The following is a 19,475-nucleotide window of genomic DNA, read 5'->3' as shown; positions in this document are numbered from 1 at the left end:
ACATATTAAACTATGTAGGTAATTGTAAACACGAATGCTTGCTATGAAAAATGTAAACTTATACTGACAGTACTACCCTAAATCACCTGCCTAGTTAAATTCAGCTAACACTACATAATATGTAACTGCTGATAATATTGATGTCAGGTGCTATGACAAATTTTTTGTTGGAATAAATTTAGCCGCATGTAATACATACAGTCTCATCACACGTTGTTCTGTATTAGTTTCAGAAATTGTGTAGTTGTTATAAAGTTATTAACTCTCGTTTTCTTAATAATTCACACACATAATGTTTGAGCCATTTCTCCCTGTGTACATTGTTATTCCATTTAGTATTTGTTTTACTATATGGCGAGTCTTTCGTCTGGGTGCTTCCCTAAGTGAGGTTACTTTATCTGCCACTCACAGAATTGCTTTCGATTTGATAACTGGTTTTCAGTTTCTTTCATTGGTAATTGTTCCAGCATTTCTATAGTTCCAGCACCTCTTCTGCGTTGGAACGAAGTCTGTATTTGTCCATCGAACAATGTGGCCGTGTTACCAGAAGTAACAACTGTGAGTATTCGTAAGCGTTAACGCTTTCAATCGAATAACCCCTATTCACGAACCCAAGGAGCTTTCTAATCATATCCCACGGACGATTAGCCAATAGATCTGCTCCAGAGGGCATCATTCCTTGATAATTTCGATTTGCATAGAATTTCCAATTAGCGGTGTTCCTCCATGCACCAACGGTAGTCTCTAAGGCTATAATCTGAACTTTTAATCTTCTTACGTCTCCTTCAGAGAGGATATCTTGACTAGTTGACGTTCTCATTATAGACAAATCATAGAGTCGATATACGTACTGCCTGAAACAGTCTCCTTTTTGAGACGAAATAAAGTGTCTCTCGCCTTTAGATAGATCATGGCAATACAGACATTGTTATTTTTGTCATTATTGCTTGATGTCATATTCACAGTATTTACAATTCTTATGACGAATTCTGTTAACACACAATGCCCGTCGTAGACAAAGGCAAGACAGTCATCTGGGTAATAAGCCTATAAATTATATATTTCGCTGGTTCGGTATCTTCGGACTTCTAGGTTTGAGATTGGCGCCTTGTTGAGTGATATGCGTGGCCACAAAAGAGCCTACGGTGCACAAGATTTTCTGTTTGTTTCCATATTTGAGTAACTTCAAAACAACCGCTGCTGCAGGCAACGTCGTCAGGAGATTTCACGGTCTCCTCGGAGCTCTGTATCAATCTGAGACAGAGGGTAATTAACCCGACGCTCGAGTTGTCCACTAAAAAATTCAACCTTGGGAGCAGAGAAACAAAATTTCGTACTTCTGGTTACAGTTCCCTAACCGATACTGACGGCTGCGTTTCATGGTCCGTTTACTTAAATAGAGTAATTTTGATGTTTTCGATGACGTACACCAGGAATAGAATGTCGTTTGGTCCACGCATTATGTCGACCAGACTATGTACGTAGAAGATTGAAGAACATCTGGTTCGCTCGAATGAAGTACAGCAATATTTTTCTCGATTTATCCCATATAGTTCGCGTATGCTAGTATTAGCTCTTACACTTTTTGATATAAACCGTGAAAATAATGAATATATTTAAGGAATCACACTTCTTACAACTGGTCACCTAAGCTTTTATTATTAAGGTAGTCTGATTTACTCTCGATAACTGTTTCAAGAGAAAGAATTTGGCGTACTTGTTACAAAGCACGCGGAATCGCAAGATCCATTCTTCTCGTTTCTACGATCTTAGTTTGTTGCTACCTCACCTTCTTGTACACATTATTCCTTGGGGGCTGCGTACCCCTCACAATCGGACCATGTCCACCTGCCCCTCTCTCTTTCCATCTCCTCCTACATCTCTCCCCATCCATCTGCTCCTTTCCCGTCTCTGTCCAATTGTCCTTCTCTCTCTCTCTCTTTCTCTCTCTCTGTCCTCCTGCTCGTCACCCCCCTATCTATCCCCTTCACCCTTTCTCCACCTCCTTCTTCACCTTCTAATTCTATTTCCTCCTCTTCCCTCTCTCATGCCATCTCCTCGTCACCTTCTCCAATCTATCACCTCTTCACCCCTCCTTTGTCTGTCCATCTCCTCTCCCCAACTCTACCTGTTCATTTCTTCCTCCCTATCACTGTTCATATCAGCAGCGCTCCTATCTCTGTCCATTTCCTCATCTTTCATTTCTCTGTCCGTGTCCTCCTGCCACTCTACCTGTCCACTTGCTGCTCTTCTATTTTTCACCCATTTCTTCCTCATGTCCCTTTGTCCATTTTCTCCTCCTCCTTTCTCTGCAGCTCTCTTCTTTCCCCCTGTCACCATCCATCTCAAGGTGGCTATTACCCCAACAGTGATTCTTTCCACAAACTAAGTGATAGTTGTACCAAACTTAGTGGATGTCGGTCAACTGGTTTTGGTGGAGGCGGGCGAAGTACGTACATTCTTACATATGTACATATGTCATCCGTTATTATAATATGTGTGAATCTTGATATATTATTGCTATTCGACATATTCTTGCCACATAGAATAGACATTTGTCCCCTGTGACATCTCCGTTCAGTGTGAGATTGACTAGAAAGACCTGTACTACTGTGTAAATTACTGAAATGAAATGAATAGAAAGGAAACGTGAAGGGAAAGAGGCAGGAAGGAAACAATGACTTCCAGCCACACACAGGGCATTGTGGCAATGCAACGGAGGGAGATGAAAGATAGTGACGGAACGGGACTCGAACTAGGTTTTCCGCTTCTCTAGAACTCCGGCCTTAAACGACTCTGCCATCAGAAATTCTTTCCGTCAGACACAAATTCCCAGCTTACCACTCGCCGCACAGCAACGATGCCCACCCACAAACCCCTAGTCGCCGATTTTTGACACTTTTAGGAGTTCGGACGTTGACTGTGCATCCACATTGAAACTTCCGCATCAAAGAGCCCTCGCGCCCATACAATTATAAATATGTGTGTTGTCTGTTCTGTTAGACATGCCTGACGAAACAGACACTATTCGAGATGAAGCAGCTGGGACAGAAGCATGAAAAATTGGTGTAAAAGGAATCGAAAGGAGGTGATATAGGAAAGAAATAGGTAGGAAATAACTGCATGCAGCCACAGAGGGAACTGCGGCAATGAGACGGCGAGGGTTGAAGGATTGAACCGGACAGGGGCTCGAACCCAGGTGCTCCACTTCTCTGTAACACTTCACTCAACCACCTCGGTCATCTTGAAACGCTTTCCACTCGACCCACGTTTCCAACTTCCCGCTAGCACTACAGACGTGAGTCGTGTCTGTTCAGTCGGACATGTCAGACAGAACAGACGGAAAACCATGTGTGGATGACTGACTCGGTTAAGGCAACCGTTATTGAGAAGTGGAGCAAGTGGCTTCGACTCTCGGTCTAACAAAAATTTTAGACTCTCGCCATTCCACTGCTGCAACGCCCTATGAGTCTGTAAGTAATTCTCCTTACTTCATGGCGGTTTGTTTTTAACCTCGAGCAGTGAAAACACTTTTCCTAATTCCAGAAGTTCATACAATGATATGCAGCACGGTATTATGGCAATGACGATATCGAGTTGCATCTATCTGCTCGTTAAACGCACTGTGGCAGTTTTGATACGTCCTGAAGTCGCTTACCTGGTTCAGGTCCATAATTCCGGAATCACGGGCTTTCTTCCACTCTTTTTTACTTGAAAAGTGCTCCATATAAGGTGTTGGCTTCGGTTTTGTCTTCCTGCAGGGAAGACACAGACAGCAAAGGATGCTCCGTAGCACCTGTGTAGACAAAACACAATCACAACATGCCTAATTCAGAGTTTATATGTTAGGCCGGCAAAGACGGCGCCTCGCACGTCGGCTGCAGACACGCCGTAGTTGGGAATTTTGTGTGGGCTGTCCCTCCACAAGGATTTGATCCTCCCTCAGTTTGTTGGATAAGTCTCTTGACACTTTACAAATTGCGATACTACACGATTTTTCTCCAAGCATACAGAAAATGACCCGTTATAATCTCCGATCAGTTCTCCACGTTCAATGGGACTATGGTGAAGTCGAATGTGGACCAGTGCGGACACGCAGAAGTTTTCGAATTATTATTGTGTTACATCACATGAAGCGTGACGTGAGACACTGGAGGTTCACACGCTATCCTTCTGCCTCCTTTATCCTGGCCGAACTGGGTATCCCTCTTGCGTAGTTATAAGACGGGGACACCGGGTAAATCACACTACTAGTTTCAGGACGTTCACGACGAATTGCAGCTGCAATCAACTCGCTGATAATGTGTGCAGTCTCATATTAACAACTAAGATACAGTCCTTTACCAAAGCAGAGTTGGAAATGGGAGCCTTACGAAATGGATTTAGTAAGCATTATTTGCTATCAATGTTTTCACGTTCCTTCAGTGAAACGTTCGGTCAGCCGTGTACAATAGAGAGAATCTGTTAAGAGAACTTCATCTTGAAGAAATATTTGGAGCTATCATTTCCGAAAGTGGCTCAAACTAGAGACGCATATCAACTGTAGATGGTTTCATAGTTATCAGAAGGGGCAGAGCAGATTGTAAGGTTGGTATCACTGTCCTGCTGCGGAAAGAAGTTAATTTTTCGGAAGTACACCCCAGCTCCCGTACCGCAGGAGCGCAGATAACGATAGCCCGAATTAAATAACCTTCTGTATGATCACGCTCTTGGTGGGATATTGCTCTCCGACAAGCGCGATACGTGACTCAGAATGTAACAGACTGTTGCTCCAACTTGAAAACACCTCTGATGTTCTTTGGGGATTTCAACGTTCATGGCGCTAGTTGGAGAAAGACCTAGGGCAAAACTTAGCTAATTTAACGGAACTAGTCTCATCATAGTCCTCAACGACAGCTCTCCTATGCTGGTGTCTGTCCCCCACAAACAAGACCGTGTTGTGGACCTCATGTTGTGCTCTCCACCAACTGCCAATACTTCGACTCCGTAGATATTCCATGAAAAATTAGGATCAGATAGTCTCTCTGTTATTCTGACGATGCCGCTTCGGCAACAAGAGACGTTGAAATCTTTCCTAACAATCATTGGAACGTCAACAATGCTATCTTGCACTCTTTGAAAAAAGCAATGGAGAAAACGGTTGTTGAAATATGCCTACCGGAACCTGGTCAGTTCACGTATCTTACTACATGTTCTTCAAAGTATTAAATGCGACATACTTCTATTTCCAAAAGCGACGTGTCGTGCCACTTCGTTACAGGATTGAAACTCCGCCGTATGGTGGCATACGGTATGCTTACCAGTGACAGCTGAGCGTCGACTAGCACTTTAGCAGAATTAAGATCTCCTCATTGTCGGATGTTTACATGCGCTACTGGAAGGAAAATCTAATAGGTTTCAAAAAAAGATAAACGTCTTAATTGGACAGCGTATTGTAGATGAACAGAAGTATCAAGGTGTCTGATGTCTTAAGTACAATAAGAAAGGTCAGAAATCGTAAGTGGAGCCCAGATCTGGGAGAAATGGATGACAGCTTATTAGTAGCTGTGCTTGACAACAAGGGCTTTTCCTTAGCCTGCAGTTGCGCTATCCCGCAGTAGTCAAATATATGACCATTGCTGACAAGGGAAACTACCCATCGCACCCCTTCAGATTTACTGGTAAGATGGCCCAGTAGATAGCCCGTCAAAAACTGAACACAGATCAAACATGAAAACAGAAAGAAGGTGTACTAAACTGTGAAAAAAGAAACGCTCAAGAGCGACTTTGAATGACCGCGGCGTCGTGTTCATGTGGTCACGGTGTTTGACTGGCGTGAGGGAGATCCGGGTTTTAATCTCACTAATGCCCCACTGTTTTTACAATATTATGAACTGTCCGTCCAGTCACTCATGTAACTGTTCGCTCTATTCAAATTTGTCTCTGTATAGTGGTGTAACGTCCATTTGCAATAGCGACGTGTAGCGAAATAGTGGTGTAACGTCCTTTTGGAACAGCGGCGTGTAACGAAATGCCCTCCAGATATACATACCCTCTATTTTTTCTACGCAAGAACCACACGCAATGCCTCTTGAAGTCTTCGACGAACTCAATCCTTGTAATGCATTTTAATCACTCTCCTGTGCTGTTTGTCTTGCGAAATCGTGCATTGGCGATTAAGAGTCAGCTTCCTCACTGAACAATTCAAATAATGCTTCCAGCACCCTAACCTAAAGCACTGCCTGGAATGTCAACGTCCTTCATGCACATCTCGTTTTCACAGTGTGCCAGAAGAGCACTTGAAATCTTTATTAAGCCTAGTTTACAGTGGTGCTTGGAATCCGAGAACCAGCTTGTTTTTCCAAAGGGTTAAGGTATACTAGACAGTCTTTCTGTTCAGCACTCAGACCTTTTTCATGCATTCAACAATAGGCAAAAGATTTTGTGTCTGGTGCTCTAACTTTTTTAAAGCACAATGCTATATGTTTAACATTCCATAACAAATTTCTCACCATACCACAAGAGGTCTGCCTCAATGCTCAACTCTCAGCTCTCTTCCGCTTTTAAAACACACACGAGGTATGGACAACATCATTACATCATCAGAGGTTGAAACTCAACAGTATGCAAACGATTTACGCCTTTTTATACACATCAAGATCAGCTCTATTGTCCTAACATTAAACAGAACCATTTACGCATAAAACTGTTGGTTGAGTCCCAACGATCTGACACCTTCTGTAGTTCTCTTCAGCTGCAGAAGTGTACGACCGACTAGGTCAAGCATTTATTAGCAAGTTTCTCCCTCCCGCTGCTGACAAATGTTATGTGACAAGCGCATACCAGGCGCTGATAACGTACACTACTGGCCATTAAAATTGCTACACCAAGAAGGAACTCAGATGATAAACGGGTATTCAATGGACAGATATATTATACTAGAACAGACACGTGACTACATTTTCACCCAATTTGCGTGCATAGATCCTGAGATATCAGTACCCAGAACAACCACCTCTGGCCGGGCATTGAGACAAACAGTGCTTGGATGTTGTGTACAGGTACAGCTGCCCATGCAGCTTCGACACGATACCACAGTTCATCAAGAGTAGTGATTAGCGTATTGTGACGAGCCAGTTGCTCGACCACCATTGACCAGACGATTTCAATTGGTGGTAGATCTAGAAAATGTGCCGGCCAGGGCAATAGTCGAACATTTTCTGTATCCAGAAAGGCCCGTACAGGACCTGTAACATGCGGTCTCGCAGGGATCGAATGAACGGTAGAGCCACGGGTCGTAACACATCTGAAATGTAACGTCCACTGTTCAAAGTCCGTCAATGCGAACAAGAGGTGACCGAGACGTGTAACCAATGGCACCCCATACAATCACGCCGGGTGATACGCCAGTATGGCGATGACGAATACACGCTTCCATTGTGCAAACACGGATGCGACCATCATGATGCTGTAAACACAACCTGGATGCATCCGAAAAAATGACGTTCTGCCATTCATGCACCCAGGTTCGTCGTTGAGTACACCATCGCAGGCGCTCCTGTCTCTGATGCAGCGTCAAGGGTAACCGCAGCCATGGTCTCCGACCTGATAGTCCATGCTGCTGGAAACACCGTGGAACTGTTCTGCAGATGGTTGTTGTGTCGCAAACGTCCCCGTCTGTTGATTCAGGGATCGAGACGTGGCTGCACGATCCGTTGCAGCCATGCAGATAAGATGCCTGTCATCTCGACTGCTAGTGATACGAGGCCGTTGGGATCCAGCACGGCGGTCCGTATTACCCTCTTGAACCCAGTGATTCCATATTCTGCTGACAGTCATTGGATCTCGACCAACGCGAGCAGCAATGTCGCGATACAATAAACCGCAATCGCGATAGGCTACAATCCGACCTTTATCAAAGTGGGAAACGCGATGGTACGCATTTCTCCTCTTTACACGAGGCATCACAACAACGTTTCACCAGGCAATGCCGGTCAACTGCTGTTTGTGTATGAGAAATCGGTTGGAAATTTTCCTCACGTCAGGACGTTGTAGGTGTCGCCACGGGCGCCAACCTTGTGTGAATGCTCTGAATAGCTAATCATTTGCATATCACAGCATCTTCTTCCTGTTGGTTAAATTTCGCGTCTGTAGCACGTCATCTTCGTGGTGTAGCAATTTTAATGGCCAGTAGTGCATCTCTTGCAATCAAGAAAACAGAAAACATCATTAGCAGGATGAGACCTGCAGCTGGAACATAGCGACGTGCAGACCCAATCATTCTCTTTGTCCGCTATTTGATCACAACGCTGCTAAACCGCGACGTCACAAACATGACGTAGAACAATTTGCAAGCCTACGGTTTGACTGTGAGGAATGCAATCGACTTTGACGAATGCCTTACAAGTAGAAGCTCTTGAATCTTCGCTAAATTTTCGACGTCTGTTCTTGGGGAATATATTTGTTTACCAAGAGAGACAGAGCCCAATAGCAAATTAATGACCTTCCAACGAAAATAAAAGTCTTCTGCAAGTAAGGTCTACATCGGAAACGAGGTGCCTTTGCCGTCTACTAGTGGAAAAATCGGACTCGTTGTACAGCATCATTGAACTCAAATAGTTACCTGCAAATATCGATTCGAAACTCCATTCCGATATCAGCTGGAAAACCTCCTCATCCACTATTACAGTTTTATGAAAAATTGTTTTGGAGCAGTAAGTTCACGTTCCACTATTTTCATTATACTTTATTGACGCACGTTGTTCAAGTTTATACTGATAGCTTTCGATTTCAAGAGACATCAGTAGTAGAATGTGTAATTCCTATCCCGAAGGTGATATATTCCAGCCAAATTCGTCCGACCCCTATAGCGCTCAATTTTTACTGCGGAAGAGATAGCGATTCGCGAGGCTCTCATATTTGGTGGTCATGCCTGGGTCCAGAACCTGCTATATTGTCGGTTTGAAAAAGCGTATTAAAATATAATTAAATTCTAAAATGGAACCGTAAATCGAATGTTCACGTACTGGAATTTTACGAGAATCACTGCAATATAAGCGAAGAGGTAAGGGAATCTCTTTTATGTGGGCCCCAGCTCATGAACGGTTGGCTTACAAACAGAAGTCGAACAGCTGGCGAAGAATGCCAATGGATGTGGCTGGGTAATCAGCGTCAGTCTATCGTCCCCCGATTTCAAGTTGTGGGTGCGGAAACAAGTCGTAAAATAAATGCGACACTGCGATTCAGCCAGTAATTAGATAGCCAGTAATTAGATATTTCCCCTAGCTTCGAAAATTTCAGACGAGCAGAAAGCTGATTACGACGTTGGTACGAATTTGCAACAACCTTAGTTCATCCTGATCACTAACATTATGAGTAGGTATGAAGGGTAACACTTTCTGCGTTCCCAGAAGGTAGAAGAAGGAGATGTAAGCAATTTGCTGATTTCCCATTCTTACTTCGAAACACAAAGAAAATGTTCACTGCAAAATCTAGTGAAATTGAACTTTTTCATTCCAAAAAGTGCCAATATTTCGTCATATCATATAGGTTCTCTAATATCTTCCTCAGTCATCACGAAATATGTCTGTTAGGTCAAACAGTTTTATTTTTTTCTTCTGAGGAAAACTTACTGTCGTTGACAGTAGCCTGTACTTTGCGCCACGTGCTTCTTGTTTATCGGTTGATTTTGTTTCTGCAAGTTCCCGATATGATTCAACATCTGATTAAAGAAATATGTTTATCGCAGTGTCATCACGATTTTGAGAATTTGGGGTAATTTTAGAACGTGTTATCTAATTTTGAACTATAATGTAGTTAAAACATACTTTAAAATGCCAATATACCGAACGATATAGCGAAAGGAATTATTTATTTCCCCAAAACATTACAGCAATACATTTTATTGGTGTAGCATTGAGTCTATATTCGGCAACGATCCATATTTTCTCATTTCCAACGCAGAATACAAGCGTAGGAGAGAGTGGAAGAGAAGATGCGGAAATGATGACAAAGGTGATGCATATCCAATCAGCAAATGCTCCAGAACACCGAAGAGTGTCCCAACATCAACAGCTACAGTGTTCCATGCAATGCATCTACCTGATCTCTATATTTTCATCCACATTTATACTATGCAAATCACACTTAAGTGCTTGGCAGAGGGCTAATTGAACCATCTTCTCGATAATTCTCTGTTATTCCACCTTCAAACAGCACGCGGAGAAAAGTACATCTGTATCATTTTGCACGAGCTCTGACTTCCCTCATTTTTTTATGGTGATCTTTTCTCCGTTTATAGGTCGGCGTCAACAAAATATTTTCTCATTCGGAGGACAACGTTTATGACTGAAATTTCGTGAGAAGATCATGCCGCAACGAGAAACGCCTGTGATTTAATGATGTCCACCCCATACCTAGTATCATGTCCGTGACACTCTCTCCGTATTTCCCGATAATACAAACCGTGCTGCCCTTCTTTGAACTTTCTCGATGCACTCCGTTACTCCTAACAGATAAGGATTCCACAACGCGCAGCAGTACTCCAAATAAGGACGAACAATCGTAGTGTACACAGTCTGTTTAGTAGATGTGTTACATGAGCTAAATATTCCGTCAATAGAAACCAGTCTTTGCTTCGCCTTCCCCGCAACATTATCTGTGTGTCCATTCCATTTTAAGCTGTTCGTAACTGTAATTCCTAGGTATTTAATTGAATTTACGGCCTTTAGAATAGATTAATTTTTCGTGTAACCTAAGTTTAATGGATTCCTTTTAGCACTCATGTAGATGACCTCACACTTTTCATTGTTTAGATTCAATTGCCAATTTTTGTACCATACAGATATCTAAACTAAACAAATTTGCAATTGGTTATGATCTTGTGACGACATTTCTACACGATAAGCGACAGTATCATCTGCAGACAACTTGAGACGACTGCTCAGACTGTCACGTAAATCGTTTATATAGATAAGGAACAGCAGAGAGTCTGTATCACTACCTTGGGGGCCGCCAGAAGTCACCTCCGTTTCACTCACTTTACGTTAATTACTGTGAACTGAGACCTCTCTGGCACTAAATCACGAATATAGTCGCATCAGTAAGACGTTATTCCATAAGTATGCCATTTAATTACTAGCCGCTTGTGAAGTACGATGTAAAATGCCTTCTGAAAATCTACGAACATGGAATCAATTTGAAATTCTTTGCCGAAAGCACTCAACACTTCTTGTGAGTACAGAGTTTCTGGTGTTTCACAAGACGAAGTTTTCTGAATCAGTGTTCACTATGTTTCAGTACACCGTTGTTTTTGAGGTAACTCATAATGTTCGAACACAATATGCGTTCCAAAACCCTGGTGCAAATTGACGTTAATGACATTGGACTGTCATTCAGTGGATTACTCCTACCGATTTTCTTGAATACTGTTGAGACCTGTGCAACTTTCCAATCATTGGGTACGGACCCTTCGTCGAGCGAACACTTGTATATGGAGCTATTGCATCTGCATACTCTGAAAGGAACCGAACTGGTATACAATCTATATTAGAAAACTTACTTTTAATAAGTGATTCAAGTTGCTTCACTAGTCAGAGGATGTCTACTGCTAAGCTACTCATGTTGTCAGCTGTTCTTGATTCGAGGTCTGGAATAATTACTTCGTCTTATTTGTTGAAGGAATTTTGGAAGACTTTGTTTAGTAAATCTGCTTTAGCAGCACTGTAAATATCGATAGTATTTCGTCTGCTTTCGCGCAGGGAAGCTCTGATTGTGTCTTGCCGCTAGCATACTTTATACGACCAGTTTCTCTTTGGATTGTCCGCCAGATTTCCATACGCAGTTTCGTTGTGGTAAGTATTATAAGCATCTCGCATCGAAGTCCGCTCTAAATTTCGAGCTTCTGAAAAAAAAGCGAATCCTGGGGGTTCTGCAGGCGTTTAAATTTGGCAAGCTATTTTCGTTATTTCTACAATAGTATTCTGATCTGTTTTATATACCATGTGGGATGAGTTCCGTCGTTTGTTAATTTATTCGGTGTAAGTCTTTCAATTGCTGTCGATACTATTTGTTTGAATCAAAGCAACATGTGGTCTACACTTACATTGTTAATAAAAAACGAGTGGAAATTGTCCCTCAGGAACGCGTCAAGCAAACGTTTTTTGCTGTTTTGAATAGATATATTTTTCATTTATATTTGGTGGATTTGGGATTACGACAACCCTATGTTCACTAATCCCTGTATCCGTTTTTATACTCGTTATTACCTGAGGACTATTTGTTGCTAAGACGTCAAGTGTGATTTCACAACCATTTACTATTCGAGTGGGCTCATCAACTAACTGCTCTAAATAATTTTCAGGGAATGCACTTAGCCCAGTTTCGGGGGATGCTTTATGCGCACCTCCAGATTTAAACATATATTTTCACCAGATTTAAACATATATCGTCACTAACATATCGAGGGTAAATTGAAGTCACCACCAATGATAATTATGTGAGTCGGGTATGTGTTTTATATTAGACTCAAGTTTTCTTGGATCCATTCAGTAACTGTGTCATCATAGTTAGGAGGTCTGTAAAAGAATCCAGTCATTATTTTATTCCGGTTGCCAATAATGATAGCTACCCATACTTACCCACAATAACTATCTACTTCTATTTACGTACAAGATAAATTACTTCTAACAGCAACAACCACGCCACAGCCAACTGATTGAGCGTCTTTTTTCTGACACCGGTAGGTCCTTCGCAAAAATTTTGGCTGAGCTTATCTCCGGCTTTAACAGGCTTTGAGTGCCTATAACGATTTGAGCATCAGTTCTTTCTTTTATCCACCTGAAGTTGGCTGCACTCAGTGCTTTTCATGGCGTCCAGAATGACCCGTTCCATGTCTGGAACGACAGCACCCGGTATGCACACAGCGCGTACAGTGGCTTTCTTCGCCCTCTTGGCAGCGATGTCCAACGCGTCTAACATTGGAGCTCCCAACTACCTGTACTTCCACCCTCTGTGGTTGCCCGGATCTTGCTGGCTGAGAAGTTTTCTCTGAAACAGGACAAGCGAGTGCATCTGTCTGCCGGCCGGAGTGGTCGTGTGGTTCTAGGCGCTACAGACTGGAGCCGAGCGACCGCTACGGTCGCAGGTTCGAATCCTGCCTCGGGCATGGATGTGTGTGATGTCCTTAGGTTAGTTAGGTTTAATTAGTTCTGAGTTCTAGGCGACTGATGACCTCAGAAGTTAAGTCGCATAGTGCTCGGAGCCATTTGAATTTTTTTCTGTCTGAGAGACACTGTCAACGGCAGATAGCACCTGGAATCTGTCTGTCAGACTAACCGCGGAGGTCTCACATTAGCAGCCTGCCACGCCCCGACCTGACCTCTCACTCGACCATGGGTGAGGCCTCAACCTCAGTGCAAGTAGTTACTGTGCTGGCCGCCGGTGAGGACTTGGAAGACTCGTTAGTCGTGCTCGACGACCGTTGGATCCCCACGGCCGGTCCACAATGGTGATGCCCATCCACGGCAGCCTCAATCTGTGTAATCGAAGCCAACACAGCCTGTAGCTGAGAGCGAAGTGTCACCAACTCAGCTCGCATCCGCACACAGCAATCACAGTCCCTATCCTTACTAAACATGGTGGAATACTACACTACACAAAAACGAATATAGACGCGAGCTACGAACTCCTACTATAGACACAGACATAAGCAAGAACTGTGTCTCATAAAATAAATTAACACGCATAGATAGAAATACTAAACCACCAAAGCACAAAGGTGAGACTAAATAATTCTCCCTCGGCTACGAACTCGTTAACAGTCACAAAATTGGATGCGTTCCTACACAGACGAAAGCACGAGAACTGTGTCACCTAAATATGAATGTTGAATAAAAGACATAAAAGTCTTTTCCGATGTGCGTTGCTCGCCTCTAAGTGTTTCATACTTGAGCAGTGCACTAAATGAGAAATATGTTTTTGTTGCAGAGATAAAATGAAGTTCATTGCAATTTCTTAAGTAATAGCAAAAGGAATTATGAAAGACACATATCACCCCACACTAAAATCATTGTGCAAGAAGAGTGACGCATTACCAAAGGACAGTGCGTGCTCTGGGTGTGCTGCAGACAATTCACTGTGGTACAAATAACAGGTGCCTCGCTGGATAGAGTGAAACGGGGTAGCAACTGGCAACGAACTCCAAAGTTGAATTACAGGGACAGTACGATTCTAGTGGGAAAAATTGTAATTTTCCCACAGATTAACCGTGAATTCTGGTGGGCTGTGGGCCAAATGAAATGTTGTGTCCAACCAGAGTAAAGTGGTGCCGACAGTTTGAGCAAAGCCGCACAAGTGTGGGTGGTGCTGGTGGGGAAGGTGGGCCATCGACTTCGATGTCGACCACAGACGACAATGTGAAGGCAGTCGAGCAAATGATTCCAAGTGATCAAAGATTTTGCGACGATGAAGCAATTTACACAGCGGCCCTCGAATGGCTCCGTGACCGAGGGGCTGATTTCGATAGTCGGAGAACTGAACGACTGGCAAAACGTTCCCAGGGCCATTTACAGAGCTTTAATGATTATATCGCGAAATAGTATCAGGTATTTTTGTCAGTTTGAAGTGTAGTGCCGCATTTATTGAAAGTTTCTTGGGCTGCGATAATTATGTATAACTTATTTTTGACGACCTGGAACGGGAAGTTTTCTGACAGTATTTCAGACATAATAACATTTTGTGCTCCTGACACACATGCATTCATGTGTTACAGTTCTCAGTTTATAAATAAATTCATAAAAATAATCCGTGGAAACATGTCATTACTATAATGAAAAATGAGGTTGATTTATGATGTTATCTATATGCTACATGCCCCAGTGAAGGGCACGGAGTTGACTCACGAGGGTCCTTTTTATTTTTTTCAAGTGGGTGTTTCCGTCCTGTTTGGTCCCAGAACAAATCATTGACCACCAGGATTTTCATTAACAGAATCTAAGCTCGGGACCGAGGTGGATTAACAAAGGTGTTCTATATTCTGTCTTTAGTTGAAATGTGAAGATTCCTTGTCTATATGCATTAAACCTGTGTGTAAAAGTAAAATAATTTAAAGCCATTGTACTCACTATTTATACTCTGTTTTCTCTGCATATGTGAGTTTATATTTGCACCAAACTGTATGCAGTATGGCCCAAGCCAAATAACAATAATCATAATACTGAAAGTGAAACAAAATAAAGGCTCAGTGCGTGTGTTCCTTGTCCTGCTAATGCCTTTTTCACATTAGACTTTGCCTACTCTGCACTGATTAAAGCTGATTTGACAGCTGAATATAAAGGATGATTCATAAAGAAAGAACAGATTTCAGTTGCTTATTACAAACTGTAAAATGCAGGACACTTCACTCATGTCACTGAATACAGGGAGGATGAAAGTCTTATGTTCGTACAGGCACGGTGCCATACAATCAACATGAGCACCATGCTTTGCTCGAGAAACATCGAAACGATAGTCCACTTCATTCAACACATGTGTCAACCACTCCTTCTTTATTAAAGTGACAGTTTCATCTATTTATCAGCTATCGTGCCATATGTGGGACGAAGACATTTTTTATGCACCTCCTGAAATAGTCTCAAGATGAGGTGTTTGGTGACCTGAGAGGCCAAAAACAATGAACAAGGACTTGTTGTTCACCTCTTCCAATCCAGCGTTGTGGGACAGTGGTGCTAAAATAACGCTGACTCCAAAGGCCAAAGTGGGGCGGGACACCATCATGCATAAATGTAAAGTCATTGGGATCTGCGTGAAGGGGACGAAATGACCAGCTTTCCATCACGTTTCAGGTCCGACATTCCTGTCACAGTTTCCTCCGCATTAAGGAAAGGTTCACAAACTCTCCGAGCAGAAACGGGGCAAAACACATTCAGTTTCAGTGTTTGACCATGAGGACAGGATTTTGTGGTCCCACAATTCTTACACTATGGCGGTTTACTTTATCCTACTGATGAAACATCAACTTGTCTGAAAAGTTGAGTCGCTCGGAAAAAAGTTTCCTGTGCCATATTCTGGACAAATGGAATATAAAATTCGTACTCTCTGTTATGGTTACCGCGACGTAATTGCCGCAGTAACAGCAACTTATAAGGCTTAATATGGACCTGTCGTTTCGGAACACCCCACACGATTTCTTGAGGAAGCTGAAGTACCTGGCCTGCCTGTCTTGTGGACTCCCGAGGACACTGTGTGATCTCATCTGGGGCACAATCGACATTTCCATCAAACGTGCGTAGCCGATCAGTGTTCTTCCCTGTGCATATGCAACTACCTTCCAAGATTGTTGCACGTCAGCCATAAATCTGCATGAGCAGAGGTTCTTCTTGCTGTTTGGGTGACGAAATGAACGCTGCACGTGAACAATGGACAGACTTCGTGCAGATTCCAACACACAAAATGGTTTCTCTGGTGGTGCAGCCGCCATATTACTACAAACAGGCAGCACAGCCGTCTCAAATCGTTCAGCCTTCCTCTATCCAGAGCAATGTGCAATAAACAACTTAAATTTGCTTTTCTTTTTGACTTACGGCGGCACGGTAGCTCAGCGTGTTTGGTCAGAGGGCTAGCTGATCTATGTAAAAAACACTCTCCTGGTATAAGGGAACAAACAGCATTTCCGTTAAATTGACGACCACAAAAGAAAAAGAGTGCAGGTGTGGCAAATGTATCTAATGCCCAGCAGCCCAGATCTGTTTTCTTAACGAGCAATGGCGTGTGTTTGGTGTTATGTATCCTAAGAGAAGGAAGAGCAGGAAGTGTTCGGCGGACTGGTTACCGCGTTGCAGTTTCATATGTCTACAGCTACTCATGTCGTCATTCAGCGATCTCACTTGCAACTGAATTCGTTTCCTCGAGCCACTTCAAGCAAATGCCGGAATGGTTCACCTGAAAAGTTTATTTTCCGTTTAGTGGTACATTTTTGCCCTATCCGAACGTCGGCGAGACGTCAGAACCAAGTTTCCGTGTCTGCCACTGTTCATTCGGTTGGCTGTCTTCGACCGCCACAATAACGTACAGGAATGGGTGGATCACATCACGCTTGTGGTCCATCATGCTGCTGACCTGTCCATACCACAGTCTTCTGGCACTCTTAAGCGGCGCCTTGTGCCTTGGTGGACAGAAGAGTGCCGTTCAGCCATCCGGGACAGGCGTGCGGCCCTTCGCCGATTTAAATGCCGCCCAACAGCGGTCAATCTTACCGCCTTTCGAATCGCGAGAGCCAGGGCACGCCGTGTCATTAAAGAGAGCAAGAAAAGGTCATGGCAGGAGTTCCTGGACTCCATCAGCAGTTCCACTTGTTCCACAAGAGTATGGGAAGCCATCCGGAGGATTTCTGGTAAACATAGCCGTTTACCAATAGCTGCTGTCCTGAACCAGGGATGCCTCCAAACAACACCCAGAGCCATTGCTCAGACGCTGGCAGAGCATTTTGCACAAAGTACTGCCACTGCAAATCAGGATCCAGCGTTTCGTCGCTACCGTGCGACTGTCGAAAGAGCGACCTTGGACTTTCGGTCGAACAGTTCTGAGGCCTACAATTCCCCTTTCTCCATGTGGGAACTTGAATCGGCACTTACTGAGACTTCTGACACTGCACCAGGTTACGACCGCATCCGGTACTCCATGCTTCGACATCTGTCAGCGGCGTCAAAGGAAATCCTCCTCGAATGTTTTAATCCCATATGGCAGACAGGAGTGTTCCCCACCTCGTGGAGGGAGGCAATCCTCATCCCTCTCCTCAAACCAGGAAAGGACCGCACATGTCCCGGTATTTATCGTAGTTTCGCCTTGACAAGCTGTGTCGGAACGATCCTGGAACGGATAGTTAACCGGCGTCTGGTCTGGCTGTTAGAGACCAGACAGCTCCTTAGCCGCTTTCAGTGTGGATTCCGAAAATTTCGGTCCACGGTCGACAACCTGACCCTCCTAGAGGCGGCTATTCAACAGGCTTTTCTCCGTCAGCATCACTGTATCGGTATCTTCTTTCATATCAGTAAGGCATATGATACTACTTGGAGACACTGTATTCTTGCACAAATGCATCAATGGGGCTTTCGTGGCCGCCTCCCCATTTTCATTCGGTCTTTCCTGTCTCAGCGGTTTTTTCGGACCCGCGTTGGTAACACATTGTCTGATCGCTTTGAGCAAGAGAATGGTGTCCCCCAGGGCAGTGTTTTAAGCGTTACCCTCTTTGCCATAGCCATCAACAGTATAACGTCTACAGTGAGGAGTCCAGTACAGTGCTCCTTATTTGTGGACGACTTTGCTGTTTTCTGTTCCTCCTCCAGTGTTGCAACCGTGAGCCGCCAGTTGCAGCTAACAGTGCGGCGGTTAGAGGAGTGGGCTGCAAAGACGGGTTTTCGGTTTTCTGCCGATAAGTGTGTTTGTGTTCATTTTAATCGTTCTCGTCATCTTTTTACTTTGCCTGCCTTGCATATGGGGGATACTGTCCTACATTTTAGAGACACAGTGCGGTTTCGAGGCCTAATTTTTGACTCCAGGTTGTCATGGCTGCCACACCTACGTGACTTGAAAGCCAGAAAGCTGAAGGCACTGAACATTCTCAAGTGCCTCAGCCACAGGTCTTGGGGCGCGGACAGGGCGCGTCTCCTTCAGTTTTATGGAGCTTTTGTGCGTTCACGGCTGGACTATGGCTGCGCAGTATATGGGTCAGCGAGGCCATCTTATTTGCGGATCCTTGATGCTGTTCACCATGCTGGGATCCGACTGGCCACGGGTGCTTATCGGACCAGTCCCGTACACAGCCTCAGTGCTGAGTCTGGCGAACCGCCACTTACCATCCGGCGGCAGCTCCTGCTGGTGCGCCAGGCTTGTAAGTTTCTTGCAGCTCCCAGCTCGCCTGCTCACCGTCTTGTTGCCCATCCACCTCTGGACCGCCTTTTTTCCCGCCGTCCCCGGGCTACGTTGCCGTTTGGGATCCGTGTGCAACGTGTACTAGAGTCTCTCGGTGTGGAGTCTGTACAACCCCAAATCCAAGGTTTTAACCGCCTGCCACCCTGGTTACTGAAGAGGCCCAGAGTGATATTAGATTTATTGCAGTACAAGAGAGATTGCACTCCTGCCACCGTTTTTAATGCAGCATTTTCTGCCATTTTATCTGAGCACCACGACTATGTAGCTGTTTTTACGGATGGGTCGAAACAAGGGGATTCTGTTGGTTGCTCAGTTGTTTTTCCATATCGTGTCCTCAAGGTCCGACTGCCTCGGACTTTTACTGTCTTTGATGCAGAATTGTCTGCGATCTTGGGAGCACTGGAGCACATGAGACATTCTTACTCTCCTAAATTTCTTGTCTGTTCTGATTCACTCAGTGCCCTTCACTCATTGCAACGTTTGTATTCGGCAGACAAAATAGTCCAGACCATCCAGGATGCCCTCCTCCGAATACAGCGACTGGGGAAGGTTGTAGCTTTTTGCTGGGT

Source organism: Schistocerca cancellata, chromosome 7, assembly GCF_023864275.1.
Source record: "Schistocerca cancellata isolate TAMUIC-IGC-003103 chromosome 7, iqSchCanc2.1, whole genome shotgun sequence".
NCBI classification, from domain to species: domain Eukaryota; kingdom Metazoa; phylum Arthropoda; class Insecta; order Orthoptera; family Acrididae; genus Schistocerca; species Schistocerca cancellata.
The sequence above is the reverse complement of the archived record's forward strand: the minus strand, read 5'-3'. Positions refer to the sequence as shown.